Here is an 18,403-nt window from a genome sequence, read left to right as displayed (position 1 = left end):
TGCACATGCAAAAAGGGACCCGACCGTTAACCTCAAGCAGCTTCATTTCTTGCACACAGTGCCACCTTTTAAAGGGAACTGCCTGCCCTGCTGCGGCTGGCTCTTTCTTCCCCGCTGGAGCATTTAATGAGCAAAACCGGGGGATCTTCTGAGCAGCCAGGCTCAGCTCGGCTCGCGCCCCGTGCACAAGGTGACTTTGTTCTGCGTGCAAGCGTGCTGGCTGCCAGCCCCACGTGCTTGCCACAGAGCAGCAAGCACCCCACAGCACCCCTCGGGGCGTTGCTGCAGGCTACAGAAGTCCCCTTTGCCATGGTAGTCTGCAGGCTGCTGAGAAGCCACCAAGAGGAACCACCTTGGGGAACCAACACAGATTGTCACAAGGGTCTCTGACCACCAGGCCTTGCTGGAAAGCACCCAGCAAAGCCCAAATGTCCCAAGGTGATCGAAATTTGAGTTAATCATGACACTGCTCAGTCCTACCATCTTGGGGTCATGTTGTTGGGGAACAGTGGTGTTGGCAGAGCCATGCCTTTGACACTGAGGACCTTGTAGGCGTCTCCTGCTGAAGAGCACGGCACAGTGAGACCTTCCATGAGCCCAAGGGTAGAGGTAGATGCTTTGGCACTGAGCAGGCAGAGCATCCTCTAGAGCTCCATGAGCTGGTTAGTCGTGCAGCACAGGAATCATTTTAGGAAACGAACCATTCACAATTTCCCCATGTCATGAGAATATTGAAAAAAAATACCACCAAAAAGCCATATCATTCATTTATATCCAAAATACTAAATGATATGACCCTGTCAAACCCCAGTGCAATGGGTCTGCTCCAAGCACACAAGTGTAACACACGGGCAAGTCCTTGCAGGATCAGGGCCTGACTTCATGGCACCAGGTAAGTGCCTAATTGATACTTGCCAGGGTGTTTTTTTTTTTTTTTTTTAATGGTAATAACACTAGAAGTCTCTTTTATCTCATCTACTGCTGGCACAGTGTAAATAGCAGCAGGTGCGGACGGGTGGCAACTCTGCTCAGCCTTGTGACAATGCAGGATTGTTTCCTGCAGCAGGCTGGGAAACAATGGAAACCATTCGGGGGAATTTGACATCTGCAAAATTTCATTTTAAGGAAAGTGATGCCTATTCCAGAACAGCTTCAGAAACAGAGCAGTGGAGGGAAAAAAAAAATCTACATTGTTTTCCATGTGAAACTGTATGCAAGTAGCTCTTGGGGAACCATTCTCCCTCCTTTTCCTCCTGAAATGCAAAGAAAAAACAATATTGGGTTTTCCAGATCCTGTGTAAATATGATGTGGTCAGCAGGGCCAGGGAGGGGATTCTCCCCCTCTGCTCCGCTCTGGGGAGACCCCCCTGCAGTGCTGGGGCCAGCTCGGGGGCCCCCAACAGCAGAAGGACACGGAGCTGCTCGAGCGGGGCCAGAGGAGGCCACGAAGATGCTGGGGGGGCTGGAGCAGCTCCCCTGGGAGGCCGGGCTGAGAGAGTTGGGGGGGTTCAGCCTGGAGAAGAGAAGGCTCCGGGGAGACCTTCGAGTGGCTTCCCAGGGCTTAAAGGGGGGACAGGAAAGGTGGGGAGGGACTCTGGGTCAGGGGGTGGGGGTAGGATGAGGGGTCACGGTTTTAAACTGACTGTGGGCAGGTTTAGGTGAGGACTAAGGCAGAAATTGTTCCCTGTGGGGGGGGTGAGGCGCTGGCCCAGGGTGCCCAGAGCAGCTGTGGGTGCCCCCTCCCTGGAAGGGTTCAAGGGCAGGTTGGACGGGGCTGGGAGCCCCCTGGGCTGGGGGAAGGGGGCCCTGCCCGGGGCAGGGGGTGGGACTGGATGATGTTTAAGGTCCCTTCCACCCCAAACCCTTCTGTGACTCTGGTTTAGCGCACAGGCGGTGCTACCTCGCCCCGTGCTCGGGGCCGGCACCGGCCGCGCGCCGCTGATAGGGCAGTTCCGGCGCCATTCCGGCAGGCGGCTCGTTGGTCTAGGGGTATGATTCTCGGTTTGGGTCCGAGAGGTCCCGGGTTCAAATCCCGGACGAGCCCTTTTCGATTCCTTTTTTCCTTTCGTTTTGTTTTCCCACTAACTCCCCGCTTCCCATTCCCATTCCCTCCCACGAGCGCTCCCCGCATCTGAATTTTCCTGCCCGAGCAGGGGAGTGTGTGACGTGGCTGAACGGTGTCGAGGTTAAAAAATAAAATATAAAAAAAAAGAATAAAAATATGATCCCCTCTATTGTCGTGCACGGGGAGGGAAAAACAAGGGCTCGTCCGGGATTTGAACCCGGGACCTCTCGCACCCTAAGCGAGAATCATACCCCTAGACCAACGAGCCGACACGCTTAGTACGACCCGCACGCCTTCTATTCTGAAAGTGCTGACGTCACGCCGCCGAGCCCCACCCCCGCCTTTGGCGGGATCCTGCAGGCAGCGGCGCCGTGGCTGCTGCACCCCCCCCCTCCAGCCGGCATCGCCCCCGCACCCCCAAAACTTGCCTCCCCCGCGCGCCCTGCAACCCCTTTCCCCCCTCGCACCCTCCTCGGTGCCCAACCCCGCACCCGCTTGCACCCTGCAACTCCCTAAAGCCTTTGCACCCACCGCTGTGCTCTCCCCTGCAACCACTTGAACTCCCTTGCACCCACCCCTGCACCCACTGCTTCTGCTCGCACCCACTGCTTCTGCTTGCACCCACCCCTGCACCCACTGCTTCTGCTCGCACCCACTGCTTCTGCTTGCACCCACTTAGGACTTTATCCCCCTGCACCCACCCCTGCACCCACTGCTTCTGCTCACACCCACCACTTCTGCTTGCACCCACTGCTTCTGCTTGCATCCACTTCTGACTTTATCCCCTTGCACCCACCCCTGACTTTATCCCCTTTGCACCCACCCGTGCACCCACTGCTGCTTCTCACACCCACTGCTTCTGGTTGCACCCACTTAGGACTTTATCCCCCTGCACCCACCCCTGCACCCACCCCTGCACCCACCACTTCTGTTTGCACCTGCTTCTGACTTTCTCCCCTTGCACCCATGCCCTGCAACTGCCTAATCCCTTTGCACCCACCCCTGAAGGGATGCGAGCACCCTGCACTCCCCCACACCACCACCACCACTTGCTCCCCTTGCACCCACCTCTACAAACACCTTTTCCCCTCGCACCCAGCCCTGCAGTCATTTCTCCTGTCGCAGTTGGCAGCTCATCCCCAAAGGGCAAAATTCAGTGGCCTCCAGCCACCGGAGCCACCCTCAACAATTGCAATTTTCCACGTGCTTTTTTTTGGCGGGGTGGGGGGGGGGGGGGGGGGGGGGGGGGGGGCGTGGGTCTTTGCTTCAGGGAAAGCGTGCAAACATACACGGCACCAAGCACCTGTGCCAGAACCCGAGCACAAGTCAGAGAGATGCAGGGGAAATGGGTGATTGATATTGTCCCCTCCAGGGAGTTTTCACCTCACCACAAACTATTTACAGCATGCATATTACCCCTGGGTTCAAGTATTTTACTGCTGATGTTGAGAGGAGTAGGATGAAACACCAGTAAAAGTAAAACTTGCATTATTTAGACACTCACAGCTCACTGAAAAATTTTTTTCAGAGGAGGCAATGCTGGCGAAGGCACTGGTGCGTGTGGTTGCTGCAACATCCCATAGAGTCATAGAATCATGGAATGGTTTGGGTTGGAAGGGCCCTTTCAAAGCCCATCCAGTGCCACCCCCTGCCCCGGGCAGGGACCCCTTCCCCCAGCCCAGGGTGCTCCCAGCCTCGTCCAACCTGGCCTTGAACCCTTCCAGGGAGGGGGCAGCCACAGCTGCTCTGGGCACCCTGGGCCAGCGCCTCACCCCCCGCACAGGGAACAATTTCTGCCTTAGATCTCACCTAAATCTGCCCTCTTTCAGCTTAAAACGTCACCCCTCATCCTACCCCTACCCCCACCCCCTGACCCAGAGTCCCTCCCCACCTTTCCTGTCCCCCCTTTAAGCCCTGGGAGGCCGCTCGAAGGTCTCCCCGGAGCCTTCTCTTCTCCAGGCTGAACCCCCCCAACTCTCTCAGCCCGGCCCCCCAGGGGAGCTGCTCCAGCCCCCCCAGCATCTTCGTGGCCTCCTCTGGCCCCGCTCGAGCAGCTCCGTGTCCTTCTGCTGTTGGGGGCCCCCGAGCTGGCCCCAGCACTGCAGGGGGGTCTCCCCAGAGCGGAGCAGAGGGGGAGAATCCCCTCCCTGGCCCTGCTTCCCCCCCTGCTCTGGCTGCAGCCCAGAGTATGGTTGATTTTCTGGCTGCAAGTACATGCACATTGCCAGGTCATGTCTAGATTTTTCTTCACCAACACTCCCAAGCCCCTCTCCACACGGCTGCTCTCCGTCCCTTCATCCCCCAGCCTGTGTGGATCCCTGGGGTTAACCACATGTCGCTGTGCCATGAACACTCCTGAGTGTTCAGAAGAGAGGAAACATTACAGGGAGCAGAGTGAGGCCTTCTCGCTTCAGATAAATTAATTGCATACATACTGCCCAAGCAAACAGTGTCATGTAAATATTGATGCCTCATATGTGGTCTTGTAACTAGGGGGATGCATATAGCCCTGACCCACAGGGAATGGTTGTTTGATGTGAGTAGTGTGAAATGGTTTGGGGAAGATGGGGAGGATGTAGCCACATGAAAAAGTAGCTAAAAGTGACTTTGGGGTTGAGGCTGGTGACTCTAAAAAGAAAGACAAAACAAAACAAAACCTAACAGCAACTTAACACCAAAAACATATAATTTCTAGCTCAGAAGCGGCATTTTAAAACTCAAATACACTTCAAAGTCTTCTGGTCCTGGGGTCCTAGTCCAGCTCCAGGCACTTGGTCCTTTTCTCAAGCACAGTTGAGCCTTTGTTTTGTGTTTGGAGGAAGAAAAACTGACAAACACACTGTTTGGAGAGTGCTGGAGTTCGCTGCACTCCTGCTTGTGGGAATGCTTTTCGAAGGGTACAAACTTGCCTGTGGCATGTGTGCGTGTGCATGTGTGACAAAAGAGAAACACCATCCACTTTCATACTGATTTTGATAATTACCCTTTTTCTAAACAGTCCTTGGAGTCTGTTATCTCTCGGGAGCAGAGAAATTCCCTTGAGTGCATCAACCACTGGGGGAAGAGGCATTTTCCCCATCAGCAGCAACCCGCTTTAGAGAGGATGTGTTTCGTGTTTCTCACTACCAGCCACTTCCCTCTCCCTGCATCCACATGTGCTTCCTAGTGAAAATCAACCACTCCAGCATCCAGTCTCATTTTGGGGTGAATCCAGGAGTTTGAGTTATTATTGCAATGATCGGCTTCACTCCCCATTAAAAATCTCACTCTGTTTAGTAACTACCACTGGGCAAACGCTGTTATATCCCCTCCGGCTGCTAGATTTGCTCTGTGCAAGCTCAGGTAGATACATACCTGGCAACAAAGCAGAGTTATACTTTCCTTTACATAAACTAAAAGTTAATTTTCCCCCCTGGTGAAGGCTTTTTCAGCCCTTTAAATCACGCCTGCCCTGTTTTGCCTCTCCTGCCTTCATCATTTCTTCAGCAAAACGTCTGTCTGTCTGTCCCCTCCATGCTGCTGTGTGCCTCTGCAGGTATCCAACAAGCCAGGGGGAAAAAAATCACCCGGCAGCAGCCCCTGCAAAATGAAGTCATGGGCTCTATCTGGCTGTGGGTCCCCCTTTCCCCACCTCCCTCCAATAATACGTTTTGTGATGTGGATTTCTGTCGACAGAGCGAGACGCCCGGCTCTCTCCTCCTGATGAACACGTCCCGCGAGGACAATGATGGAGTTCCTGCAAAATTTTTACCGCTGACCTTTTCTCCACCGTGGAGCGGGAATGCGTCTCCCAGTGAAGGCTGGGGACAGCAGAGAGCATGTTATAATGCTGGAAAATGTGACTCCGTCTTTGTGGAATGCCATTTCCCCCCCCCCCTTTCTCTTCCCTTGTATTCTCCCTCCCCCTTTAGAAAAATGCAGCGCTGAAAACTTGAAAATTTAAGGCAAAAAATTGCTGTCTGCTCCCCCCCCTCCCCTTCCCAGCTCCGTCTGAACAAGCAGCCAAGCTGTTAAATGCTTTTACCTGCTGTGTCCAAGTCAAAAGTTAAATAATGTGTGAACGAATGTGGAAGGAAAACAAGAGGCAGAGACAGAGCGCGGGAGAGAGCCCCTTTTACAACAGGATAATTGTTACATTATGAGAAACAAATAACACGCTGCTCCTCTCTGGGTCTGTGTCCGTGACATCTTGACAGGTACATCTGAAGTTAATTATGTGCCTCTCATTGAGTTTTGCTCCACCGCTGAGGCCGGATCCTGCAAACGCGCGTCCCAGAGCATCGCACCCTGGCAGCCAGCTCTCGCTTTTCAGAGATCAACGGGTTTGCAACGGGGTCGGTTTTGCTTTCCATGGGCCATCGCGGCTGCAAAAATGCCTCTGCCAGGAGGCTGGGATATCCCAACTGGCCATGCATGGTGGGTTGGATGCTGGTGTGGAGGGACCTGCCTTTCACCCATGCCTTTCCCCCCTCTGGCTCCTGCCAACATCTTTTCTTCTTGGGGCTTGTTTGCTGCTTCTCGATGTTGGAAAGCTTTTGCTGTCTAAGCCGATGTGTTCCTGTTTGCATGGAGATGCTGGTTTAACCCTTCATGTTTCCACCATTGCTACATCTCCTTCACCCCACCTCAAGTCTGGCACTCCCTTCTCCTCCAAACCCTCCACTGGATCACCCATCCCACCTTCATCCCCACAGCGGGGTGTCCTGGATATCTATGAACTATTTTTAAGTGCTAGTGGTTGGGTCAATGTGGTAAATTAAAGGGCTCTTGGTCACTTCTGGGCATGGTTTAATCTCACCTGCATCAGTGACCATATGTCTTTGGTTGCCCTGAGTTGCCTCCGTGTTTGATGGAGAGTTTCTTGGAGGGCATTTCATCTGTATTGTCCCATGATTGCATTTAGAAGAGGTGTATCAAAGTGTGCCTCTCTATTTTGACTATAAAGGGAAGCTGGACATGACTACCTTGGATGGAGGGGACTTGCTGATGAATGAGCTTGGTCAAATGTCTCTTGCCCCATGAGTAGAACTGTGTGGTGTACTTATTACGGATGCTAATATAGTCTCCCTGTCATTTTAATATTGCTTTTATTGTGGTTCATGTTCAAAGAGATAAGGAGTTTTGGGAGCAGAGGGGTGATGTGGGTTTTCCTCCCAACTCTTACCCTAGACCTGCGATCGTCATGCTGGATCTGGGTTTCTTAAAGGGAGGGAGCAAAGACAGGAGCCTGAACATGCATGGAACAAAAGGGACAACATCTCTTCCCCTGCCCATGTTAGGTGGGAAGAGCCCAAGGCCACCCAGGCCGACCCAACAAAGTGGGTTTGTCTGCATTGCTGACTAGGAGGCCACCAGAAATTGAGCTTGAGTCCATCTAGACGGTCCACATCTCTCATACCCTGCCCCATGCCCAGCCTGGAGTGAGCTTACTCAAGAGTCTCCATAGGAAGGGAGCATTAGTCTGAACCTGCTTTGGCCCCTTCTGTCCCATGCATAGACCTATAGCACTGTCTCAGCAGGCTTCACACCCTCAAGCATCAGTTTCATGCTGGAAAACACCACTCTGGTGGTCTGCGGCACAGCTCACATATTATTTCAGGAAGTTTAGCTTGGCCAAAACACACAAAACAGTTGTTATGTCTTGGGGCCAGAGGGGCAACACATGAGCTGGGGGAAATCCGGCACCACATGGGGTGGAGGAGGGATGTGCTCCAGACAGGGACAGTCCTGAGCAGTGTAGACACACACCAGTCCATACCCCTTGGCCTCAGGGCCAGGAACACTCGCTAGGTCTCTGTTATTTGGCAGCATAGACATGACCTCAGAATCCCACTGCTAAGAGCTTCTGTGTCTCTTTATATGATCTTGATCCATACCCCAACATTAACGACAGCTCCTTGGGTGAAGATGTCTGGCCATGCCCACACCACCAGGCTATACAGAGTGAAAAAGTGCTGAAGACTTGCCATCTACAGGTCAAAGAAGGGTTTTTTTGGACTATCTATAGCCTGGTCTTGTGGACCTACTCTTGGTTGGTGTGTGGTAGGTGCTCCCCTGGAGCGGGCCTTTGGTTTGGGTTTGTTCTGAACTGAATCATCAATGCAGATGCAGGCTGTCCCCTTGGAGAGATGCAATGGTGAGGAAGACCATGAAAAGCTTTTACTCCCCAAATCTGTGTTCTTTGACTTTTGCTTCAACTTTGAAGTTCAAATAAAACCAGAAACTTGAAAGAAAACCTCATGCCAAAGTTTCCCAGAGGCAGCTTCACCCTTGCAGCCATAGCAAGACCACAAGCTGTTTTCCTGGGGTGGCGTGCCGTGCCCTGCTCTTTCACTGACACTCATCAGAGTCTCACCTCCATCTCAAACCCCAAGCCCAGATGATCTTCGTCTGCCCAGGGTTTTGCTTTTTATTTGCACCCCTCCAATAATGACTTTACTATTCCCCTATCTTCATCAATACTAATGAATGTCTCCTGTGTCTTCTCTGAGGATGAATTCTGATGTGTCCCTTCATTTTACTACTTTAAAGTACATTATGGATTTACTGTGATCAGTGCTTTCTAACTTTCTGACTTGGTTGAAAAACTCCCACAAAAAAAAATAATCAATCGCGAATAAATAAGCATTGCCACACACTCCACAACAAATTTACGATCTGGATACCCTCAAGACTTCTAAGTAAAGACCACATGCATTTTTTTTTTCAAACATTTTATTTGGCAGGTGTTCCTGGAAGACCAGGACTCAGCGGTGGGGTTGGGAACTGACTGAATAAGACCCTTAGCCATGCTTATGAGACTGTAAGAATTTTTAAGGCTCTTGGAGAAAACACCAAACAAAATAGTTTTAAATTACGTTGTAGGTACTTTCTCAAGATTTTTTTTCTCCCAGAGGCAAAATATATCACACAAGACTCTTGTCTTTCTATCACTCACAGATAGAAAGGAAGGTAACTCATTTGATGTTCATTCCTCTGAGTAGACCTGCCTCTAGCCTGCAATGCATTTTTAATATTAGTCCTAAAAACATTCCAGGTACAGTTCTAGATGCTGGAGGGATTTCAGAAATGCTTTTGTGTTGCATGCCAAAATGCTAAAAGCAGGGCTAGATTGTGTCATCAGTTTTCAATCAAGCCTCTCTGTGCCTCTTTTTGTAACTTGCTAAAAAAATTACACATAAAATGGTGAGCAGAGACTTTCCATATAGCTTAAAAAATGAGGTTCCTCATCATAACTGCTATAGGTGGTTTGAGGTGTTCTGATGAAGGATCTGATGCTGTCTGGATTCATATGGCAGTAGCAAGAAGAGGGGAATACATTTGCTTGGCTTAGTTTGCACATTTACCTCTTTTTGAACCAGATTTGATCATCGTATTTTACAATTCCATCCCAATCAGGAAATCTACACTATGGATCAGTGGCTGCCCTAATTTTTATTGGCAAATCATGATATTTATTGGTGGAATTATGAGCTAGCTGGACTTTACAGCCTTTGTGTAATGAAGCCAATATATTACTACCAGTGAGATGTTTAAAATTTAATATAGCAAAGAACAAAGGTAGCTTTCTTCTTGCTTTCCTTCTCTTTCTCTTTCTTTCCTTCTCTCTCTTTCCTTCTTTCCTTTTTTCCTTCTTTTCTTCTCTCTTGTTCTTTTCTGTTCCTTCCTTCCTTCCTTCCTTCCTTCCTTCCTTCCTTCCTTCCTTCCTTCCTTCCTTCCTTCCTTCCTTCCTTCCTTCCTTCCTTCCTTCCTTCCTTCCTTCCTTCCTTCCTTCCTTCCTTCCTTCCTTCCTTCCTTCCTTCCTTCCTTCCTTCCTTCCTTCCTTCCTTCCTTCCTTCCTTCCTTCCTTCCTTCCTTCCTTCCTTCCTTCCTTCCTTCCTTCCTTCCTTCCTTCCTTCCTTCCTTCCTTCCTTCCTTCCTTCCTTCCTTCCTTCCTTCCTTCCTTCCTTCCTTCCTTCCTTCCTTCCTTCCTTCCTTCCTTCCTTCCTTCCTTCCTTCCTTCCTTCCTTCCTTCCTTCCTTCCTTCCTTCCTTCCTTCCTTCCTTCCTGCCTTCCTTCCTGCCTTCCTTCCTTCCTGCCTTCCTGCCTTCCTGCCTTCCTGCCTTCCTGCCTTCCTGCCTTCCTGCCTTCCTTCCTGCCTTCCTTCCTGCCTTCCTGCCTTCCTGCCTTCCTGCCTTCCTTCCTGCCTTCCTGCCTTCCTGCCTTCCTTCCTGCCTTCCTGCCTTCCTGCCTTCCTGCCTTCCTGCCTTCCTGCCTTCCTGCCTTCCTCCTTCCTTCCTTCCTTCCTGCCTTCCTGCCTTCCTGCCTTCCTGCCTTCCTTCCTTCCTTCCTGCCTTCCTGCCTTCCTGCCTTCCTTCCTGCCTTCCTTCCTTCCTTCCTTCCTGCCTTCCTTCCTTCCTTCCTTCCTGCCTTCCTTCCTTCCTTCCTGCCTTCCTGCCTTCCTGCCTTCCTGCCTTCCTGCCTTCCTTCCTGCCTTCCTTCCTGCCTTCCTTCCTGCCTGCCTTCCTGCCTGCCTTCCTGCCTTCCTGCCTTCCTGCCTTCCTGCCTTCCTGCCTTCCTGCCTTCCTTCCTGCCTTCCTGCCTTCCTTCCTGCCTTCCTTCCTGCCTTCCTTCCTGCCTTCCTTCCTGCCTTCCTGCCTTCCTGCCTTCCTGCCTTCCTGCCTTCCTTCCTGCCTTCCTGCCTTCCTTCCTGCCTTCCTGCCTTCCTTCCTGCCTTCCTGCCTGCCTTCCTTCCTGCCTGCCTTCCTTCCTGCCTGCCTTCCTTCCTGCCTTCCTGCCTTCCTTCCTGCTTTCCTTCCTCCCTTCCTCCTTCCGGCCTTCCCGCCTTCCTGCCTTCCTTCAGATCATTGATTCCGACCATTAACCCAACACTGCCAAGTCCACCACTAAGCCATGTCTCTTCTGTATTGACAGTAGGTCAGTCACTCCAACATGAACACAGTTACTTTGAGAAAAGAGCTTGGTATTAGAAGAAGAAAAGAACAAATACTGACAAGATGAAGTAGTTTTGCTGGTGCAGCTGTGGTGACAATGGCATCTGTACCCAGTTTGGTCCCACTGATATGTGAGATTGAGACGTAAATCTTGAGATCACAGATGCAAAACTCACTTGGGAGTTCTCTGTTCTGTCTTTTCCAAACCAGAAATCCAGGTTTCCGAAAGCATCCTGCAGCATTTGTGATTATGCTAGTCTGAAATGGGAAAGGCTTATTCAAATCCCCTGCAGAGCAGTGTTTGGTAGGGATAGCACCATCCATCACCTTTGGAGGATGCAGAGCCAGCTGGATTAGGCACCCACCTTCAAGAAGGCTGAAGAATAGTGAGATGAATCAAATCTTTTTTGGGTAAGGAAGACAGTACCAACCATCACCTGAAATGCAGCAGCTCCCAACTAAAATGGGACTCCAGCTCCAGGGCTCCCAGTTACCCTTTGGAGAATCCTCTCTCCCTCCACTGACTATGGAAGACCCAAAATATCTCAGATAATTACTCTAAGTGCTTAAAACTATCTGATGTGAATAATCCCCCTCCCTTCACCTTCCCTCAGGCTCTGCCCTGAAGAGTTGGGATAAGGACAAGAAGGTCAAGGAGAGGAATAGGGACATGGGGTGAAATAACGGGCTCGGCAACACCCCCAGGTTGCTGCTGGAGTGGGGAATGTAGTTCCATTATCTCTGTTTCTAAATCAGGATCAAACCCACCAAATTGCTCAGCAGCAATAAGCTCCAGCAGGACTTTGTGTTTCACTTCCAAAAAAGTTAGAAAAAAAAAACAACAAAAAAAAAAAACAACAAAAAAAAAGCCCTTTTTGTGATTTTTCTTTTTTTTTGTCTTTTTTTTTTTTTTTTTTTTTTTTTTTCAGGATAGGATAGGAGTTATCACAGCAGTGATGCAAAGGATGAGAAGGATCGGGCCCCTGGTGCTGCTGGAGGTGGTGCTGGAGTCAGAGGAGCACATCTGGCTTCTCAGATCCTGGGACAGGTTGGCAGAGGCAAGAAAGAGCCGTGATTTATTTGTAAACCATGCAAAGTTACAACGGTGTCACTGCCACACAATAAACATCAAGTCCCACAATACCGGTTTTACAGTCTCCATCCAGACCAAAGCCTTGTTTTAATATTGCTTGCACATAATCTTCAGTACATTGCATTTACTTAATTCCTTATTGTTAAAAACCCCAGAGGAAGATAGGCTCGTCCTAACCTCTTCTGGACTGTGGTGCTGAGCTATTAATATGTCATGTCAGCATATTTTATTAATACTGTTTTCCTGCGGACTATAGGTGGAATACATCATAAGTCACTTACCATCTGCTGTGTAAGTGCGTTGTAAAGTATCTTTCTTCCATAGATTATTGCTTTGATAGATTAGGGGTTTGTACAGCCATGATACCTCATCCCATCAATTTTAAATTCCCAGGAGAGCCCTCACAGTTGAAGTAACTGATCAATGTAAAAGTCTTTAACGGCATCTCACTGTGCCCCCACAGGCTAGGAAAGTGCCATTACACCCGTTTTCCAGATGAGGACACGGTGTCCCGGTTTTGTGCTGCCTTGTTTTAATTAAGAGCGTTTTCTCCTTTTCTCCATCCTTAGGCAATGGGGAGGGATAAGCAGGTCTAGAGGAGAACAGCCTTTTCTCCAGGCTGAATTGGAGATGGATCTGGGACTGGAAGCTTTCCTAGAGGTGGCTCATAGCATCCCAGCCACAGAGCTCTCTGCTCTGCTCTTCGGAGCTTGAACATGTCTACACCACCAGCTTTTACGGACAGAGCTGCATCAGTGCAATGGGTGACCTACAGGCCCTCCCAGAGCACCAGTGGCCGTGGGAGAAAAGCTCACCCGCTGCTGTCAGAACCCACCTCACGCTGGTTTAGCTGTATTTAAACCTGGGTGCTTAAGTATAAAGAATTGTGTTGGGATAAAAAAAAAAAAAAAAAAAATTAAAAAAAAATAAAAAGAGGAAGAGGGAGGCACCACAACAGAAATGGTTTATTTCCAGCCTGGGAAAGGTATCTAAAGAAGGTGGGCTGAGCTAGAAGTGTGCTTGCTCCATCCCACCCTAACTGCAAGACAATGTCACTCCCTTTCATTGAGCTTTTTCTTCACATTTACAGAGATGGGGAATCCGTGGGCAGCCGATATATCAGCAGTTCCCATTCTGCCTTCCATGTCACAATGTGTCCTGTTGGTGGTTATTTTTCCCCCCCCCAATAAATCCTCATCCATGATGTAGTTGTGTCTGTGCTGCACTCAGCTCTATTAAGTCCTCACCTTGGTTTCTCCTTGAGGAGATGACTGAAGAGCTTTCAGAGCTGGTGGCACATCTGAGCTACTGAATGAATGAGTTTGGCCCCAGGAACCAGCGGTTTCTGGTGGGCTGGAGCTGCTGTTAGACCTGAAAACCACCTGAATTTAAGTGGTCCTTTTGGGAACACCCATTCCCTCTGGAGGAGGGCTTGGAAAACAAGGACTGATCAAAGGCCTGATTCAGCAAGATGTAGAGCAAGAGGGACAAAGTACTTTTGAGTGGTATACGTCTGGTAAAACTTAATGAGTGTGGGTTTTTGTATGAAAGTATGGATTAAATATATTAAGAAGTTCAGTGTGAAGAGCTCAGGCATAGATCAAACATGAGACATCCGTGAGGATGGGGAATAAAGATGTAAATCAAAGGTATCAGCCTGTAGTGCAAGAGGTACCGAGGAGACCATGGCAGTTGGGATGTGGCATTGCCCAGATGGATTTTCCTGCATCTTGGTCCCCAGATACCCCAAACCAAAGTGGAGCACCCCTCCTTACTCCCCCTAAGGACTTGTCTCCCACACCTTGGCATGTTCAGCACCTCAAAGCCCTCATCTACCTGAAGCAGTTCAGCATCCTTGGGGTTAAATAAGATTTGGTATCCAACCAAGACCTGGCAGCTGAGTTTCAGGCCAGCATGAGTTTTTACGATCAAATTATAGACCCCAGAAAAAGAAAAAAAAAAAAATCCAGTCCAAAGTTTATAATGGAAATCATGACAGAGCAATGATTGTAGTAGCAGGAACAGCATCACTGTAATACAGTCGTAAACTGGGACTGTCCTGTGGGGTATTATAAAAGGAAAAAAAAAAAACTTCTAAAGTGTACTTGGTACCCCGAAAAGGTCTGAGGAGGTGGGTGCCATGATTGGATGGGAAAAGTGCTACTTGCCAAGATGAACTTTAAAGGATTAAATTTCCCCCCTGGTGACATCCAGGGTGTCTCCACGGCCCCATGTCGAGGGAAGTGAGATGCTGAACTGGCCCCCCCATGGGGTTCATGCCAGCTCTTTACATCCCCAAGTCAGGGAAAATTAAATGTTTCCATTTCCAGGGCAGACGGCTGTCTATATGTGAGTAAATTCAACTTATATTGGGCAAAACAATGCTGTATTGCAGCAATTTTTCATACTGTGGGTCTAACAAGGTGGAGGTGTAGCCTTTTCCAACATTTAAGTAGAAAAAAATGTAATAAAGCTTCTGGATCTCATTTTTATTATTATCTGGCCATAAAGGGAGGCAAAGCATTTGTGAGCTGCCTGCAAATCCCAGCTTCTGAACTCTTGCTCTAGATCCTGAGTTTTCAATGAGTTTGGTCCATCCTCTCCAGGACCTCTTAAAAAGACGGAGCAGAAATGATGTTTGGCTCCAGCAGAAAGTGAAAGCCGAGAATGATACAATAAAGAAACAATGGTCACATTTTATTGCCTTACTCACCCATTGTTTCTTGCGTATGACTTATGGAAGCTTTGATTTACGCTGGTGCAAGCTTTATCTGCTGCTGTCTTGGCCAGCTCATTCTTAATATCGAGACCTATGGGCCTCTGCTGACTTTCTTGGTTAAATAAATTAAAGCAAATATAAACGTTAATGGAAGCCACTTTATTTATGGCTAGATTGGAACACTGTCTCTTACACCATGAGTCCAATCCAAAACCCATTAATCGAAAGCCTACTGACATCCCTGCATCAGGCCCTGTCTTTGGGCTTTTCCTTATCACTATGAAAGGGGCAGTTAAAAAGTAATTTTAAATGACATTACATTATCCTGCGAAAGCCATACTGCACAAAACTTTCAACCCTTGGCACCTCTGGGGAGGCAGAGCATTTGGGATATTTTAGTGGCTGTTGTTCGAAGGTTAAAGATATTCCTCCAGCAGCGATGCCTCCCCCCCTTTTCCTCTCCATGCCAACCATCCCACCCTCTAAATATCTCCTCATGAAACATTTTGCAATGCATCACGCGCTGTTTGTGGCCAAACACATTTTTGGCTCTTCTGTATGATAGTTCTAGCTCTTTAGACACTTTCTCAGATTGCTCCTTGCCAAACCTTTATTTTTTTGGCCTGGTTGGATGGGAGAGAGCTTTCTGCTGCTTTTATTATTATTATGATTATTGTTTTATCATTATTGTTTATTCAGAGATGCTTTCTGACACATGTACTTGGATAACTGCTGGCTTGCTGTTCCGGTGTCTGCCTTAATGTGTTCTGGTATGCTCCTTACCCTTGCCCCTATATTTCACCTTCTCCAGTTCAAAAAAAAAAAAAAAAAACAAACCCCAAACCACCACAAAAGCAAGGAAACAAAACAACTCCTGAACAACAGTTGTGTGCTTTTTTTTTGTGTGCTGAAGAGAGGAAGACCAAAAGAAAGGGGCAACACGAAACGTTAAAACAGTAGAAAAATATAGGAGTTGTCCCACAGAGTATTAGGATGAGTCAGTAATTGAAGCTGTTGTGTTTTCACATGGAAGTAGCAATTTCTGGGTTATTCTCATAGCATGAAGTCTTACTGTTATCACAGCTGTGGGAGGGATAAAAGGAGCAGCAAGAAGGAGGATCAGCTCCTCAGTGAATATGAATTATTATAGTTTACTGAGGCTGTGTCTTTTCACATCTGATCATGTCCTGTTGATATTAAAAGAGCTTTTCCACTGAGTCAACTGAGGACTGGATTCAGAAGCTGAAAGACAAGAAGAAAGCATTCGGTTAGACCTCCAGCATGGAGACGGATGGGAAATCTACCCAAAATGGTTACACCATCATGCCCCCAACCTCTGTGTGAGCACAAGTGCATCCTTTGGGACAGCATCCAGACTTGTTTGGTTTAAAGGCAGCGTGGCCCTTCCCAACCATGACTGATAAAGCACAAGCACACCCAGACGTGGAATCCATGGCTCTGCAGGATTAGGAGGTTGCCAATCTTACAGATCAGGATAATTCAGGGAGGCCTGATGCCTTTGTATCCATGTTTAAAAATAAATTATGTTATTTATATTGGAGCGGTGATATTTGGAAGCCCTGGCTTGCTTTGTGCCAGGCAAGTTGTGTGCACATAATAAGAGGGATTTTGTACCCGTGACAGTCCACTGTCCCCAGGAGAAGGATGGGAAAGGAGACAAAAGCAGTAAACCTGCACACAGACAAGTGGGGAGCAGGGGAAGCCCTAAATTAACCCATCCATTTCTCTCCAACATCCGTCATCCCAAATATTTCAAAGACAACATGCTGACGCCGACCCTCAGTGCCACCACCACACTACCACATGCCTCCGGCAGCTAAACTGGCAGTGGCTTGGTGGACCTCATGGGTTGTTGAAGGGGGGTCTACCAAGCTGGTGTACTATGGCCCTACAGCCCAGTCTAAAGGCCAGATTTGGAGACTCCTTGCAGTTTGGTCGCACTATTTCTTACTGAATTTAGGATAACAACCCTCAATTCCAGGGAAAATGGCATGTTAGGCAGGTGGGGTGGGATATCCCCTTTAGGACACAGGCTCCCAAACCTCTGTGAGCTAATAAAGCAGCACTATAATCCCAGCTAGGTCATGCCAGCATGGCCACCCTCCGCCAGGCACATCTTCCAGAGGCATCCAGAATCCTCCTTAGACCTATTTCACGGGGCTTGGTGGGGACCAGGCATGGAGATGGGATCAAAGGAGGGGATTTTTCATGCTGTCTTGAGACTTCTGTGGCTGCTCCACACGTAGCTCAACATGGGAAAGCTCTGCTGGTATTTTGCCTGCCTCTTTCATGCACATCAGCACTGGTGGGCTGCAGAGATGTGCTCAGGTAAGGTAGCTCAGACAGGACCCTATTTCTCTTCTCCATTACCTCACCTTAATGAACTCTCTGTAATCACCCTGCCAAGGCTTTGACTTTTTGAGCAGATAGATTTAAAATTTAAAATAGGTTTTAAAACTGCCTTGTATTTTGCTGAGGAGGGAATGAGCTTTGTGAATATTTACCCTGCAGATTTCCTCAATTAAAATAACTTTGCGAATATTTGTTCTGTAGATTCCATGCCATTAAATGAATAAGCGATACATAACAGTCTGTGTTTTCCAAGAACAGAACAGTGTCCAAGCGATAGTACAGCAATGTTATGAGGAGGTAAAAGGAACAAATGTTTGCCTGTGTTTTTATGCCATCCTATAATTAACTCCTGGCATGACTCTGGAATAAAATTCAAGTAACTTCAGACCCTGAATCCATACTACAACCTCAAAAGTCCTATACCTTGCTCAGCACCTATTTCACAAAGTTTTAATGACGGACATACTCCATCATGGAAAAGGAACCAAAGCCATAATCAGGTGTTCGTAGGTAAACAGAAAGCCTAACTGAATTGTCAAGGTGGAATCAGATATAAATCACGTCAGGATCAGAGAGAAATCACTCTGGGGAAAAAAAATCCCTGCTGTCAACAAAAAGGATTAATCTCCAGTGTTTTCTTGGCAGTTTTAGATAAGAACAAAACAACCAAGCCTGAGTCTTTCTGGGAAAGGATGAAGGGTTTTTGTAGCACCCCCTTGACAACCTTCTTTAATAAAGCCAACTGGAAGGGAAGATAACTCCAGCTGTATGTCTTAAGAATGTCTCAAGGATGTCTTAAAGGGTGCCGAACAGAATCAGAGACCAGGTTTTTGGAAGCTGGGCTCCCAGCAGAGCAAGCAGATGAGCAATTCTGGGTGCCCATAGCTATGACGCAGCCAGGCAGGTTTTTAAGAGAAACTAGCACCCAGAGTTGAGAGAAGATCCGTGTATTAGAGGGGAATAAATGGGGTGTGAATGCTTGAAAATCAGACCCCACCTGAGCTGTCTAGAGGAGCTTCAAATTCATGTCTCCAAGCCAGGGAAAGGGTGAATGAGATGGATGTATGAAATTACTCCTGTGAAATGCAAGGAAGTTTTTAGGTAAAAATATAAAAGCCTGGTGTGATCTATGGTTTATAATTACATAGAGAAGAGCGTACCTGGAAGAGGTTTTCCTTTCCGAATGGTTCCAGACTGAGTTTCAAAGCATGGTACCTTGT

At 48.4% G+C, this 18,403-nt stretch overlaps 2 non-coding genes across 2 annotated transcripts; one reads left to right on the top strand and one right to left on the bottom strand.

Moving 5' to 3' along the window:
* Positions 1–1,972: 1,972 nt before the first annotated feature.
* On the top strand, positions 1,973–2,044 carry TRNAP-UGG. Its single transcript has one exon. It is a non-coding gene; the product is annotated as a tRNA-Pro (tRNA).
* Positions 2,045–2,261: 217 nt separating this feature from the next.
* TRNAP-AGG lies at positions 2,262–2,333 on the bottom strand. The gene has a single exon. It is a non-coding gene; the product is annotated as a tRNA-Pro (tRNA).
* Between the last annotated feature and the right edge of the window lie 16,070 nt (positions 2,334–18,403).

This window comes from Tyto alba, unplaced genomic scaffold (genome assembly GCF_018691265.1).
Source record: "Tyto alba isolate M040663 unplaced genomic scaffold, T.alba_DEE_v4.0 Super-Scaffold_2, whole genome shotgun sequence".
Taxonomy (NCBI): domain Eukaryota; kingdom Metazoa; phylum Chordata; class Aves; order Strigiformes; family Tytonidae; genus Tyto; species Tyto alba.
Note: the sequence above shows the minus strand (reverse complement) of the source record. Positions and strands in the feature narration are given on the sequence as shown.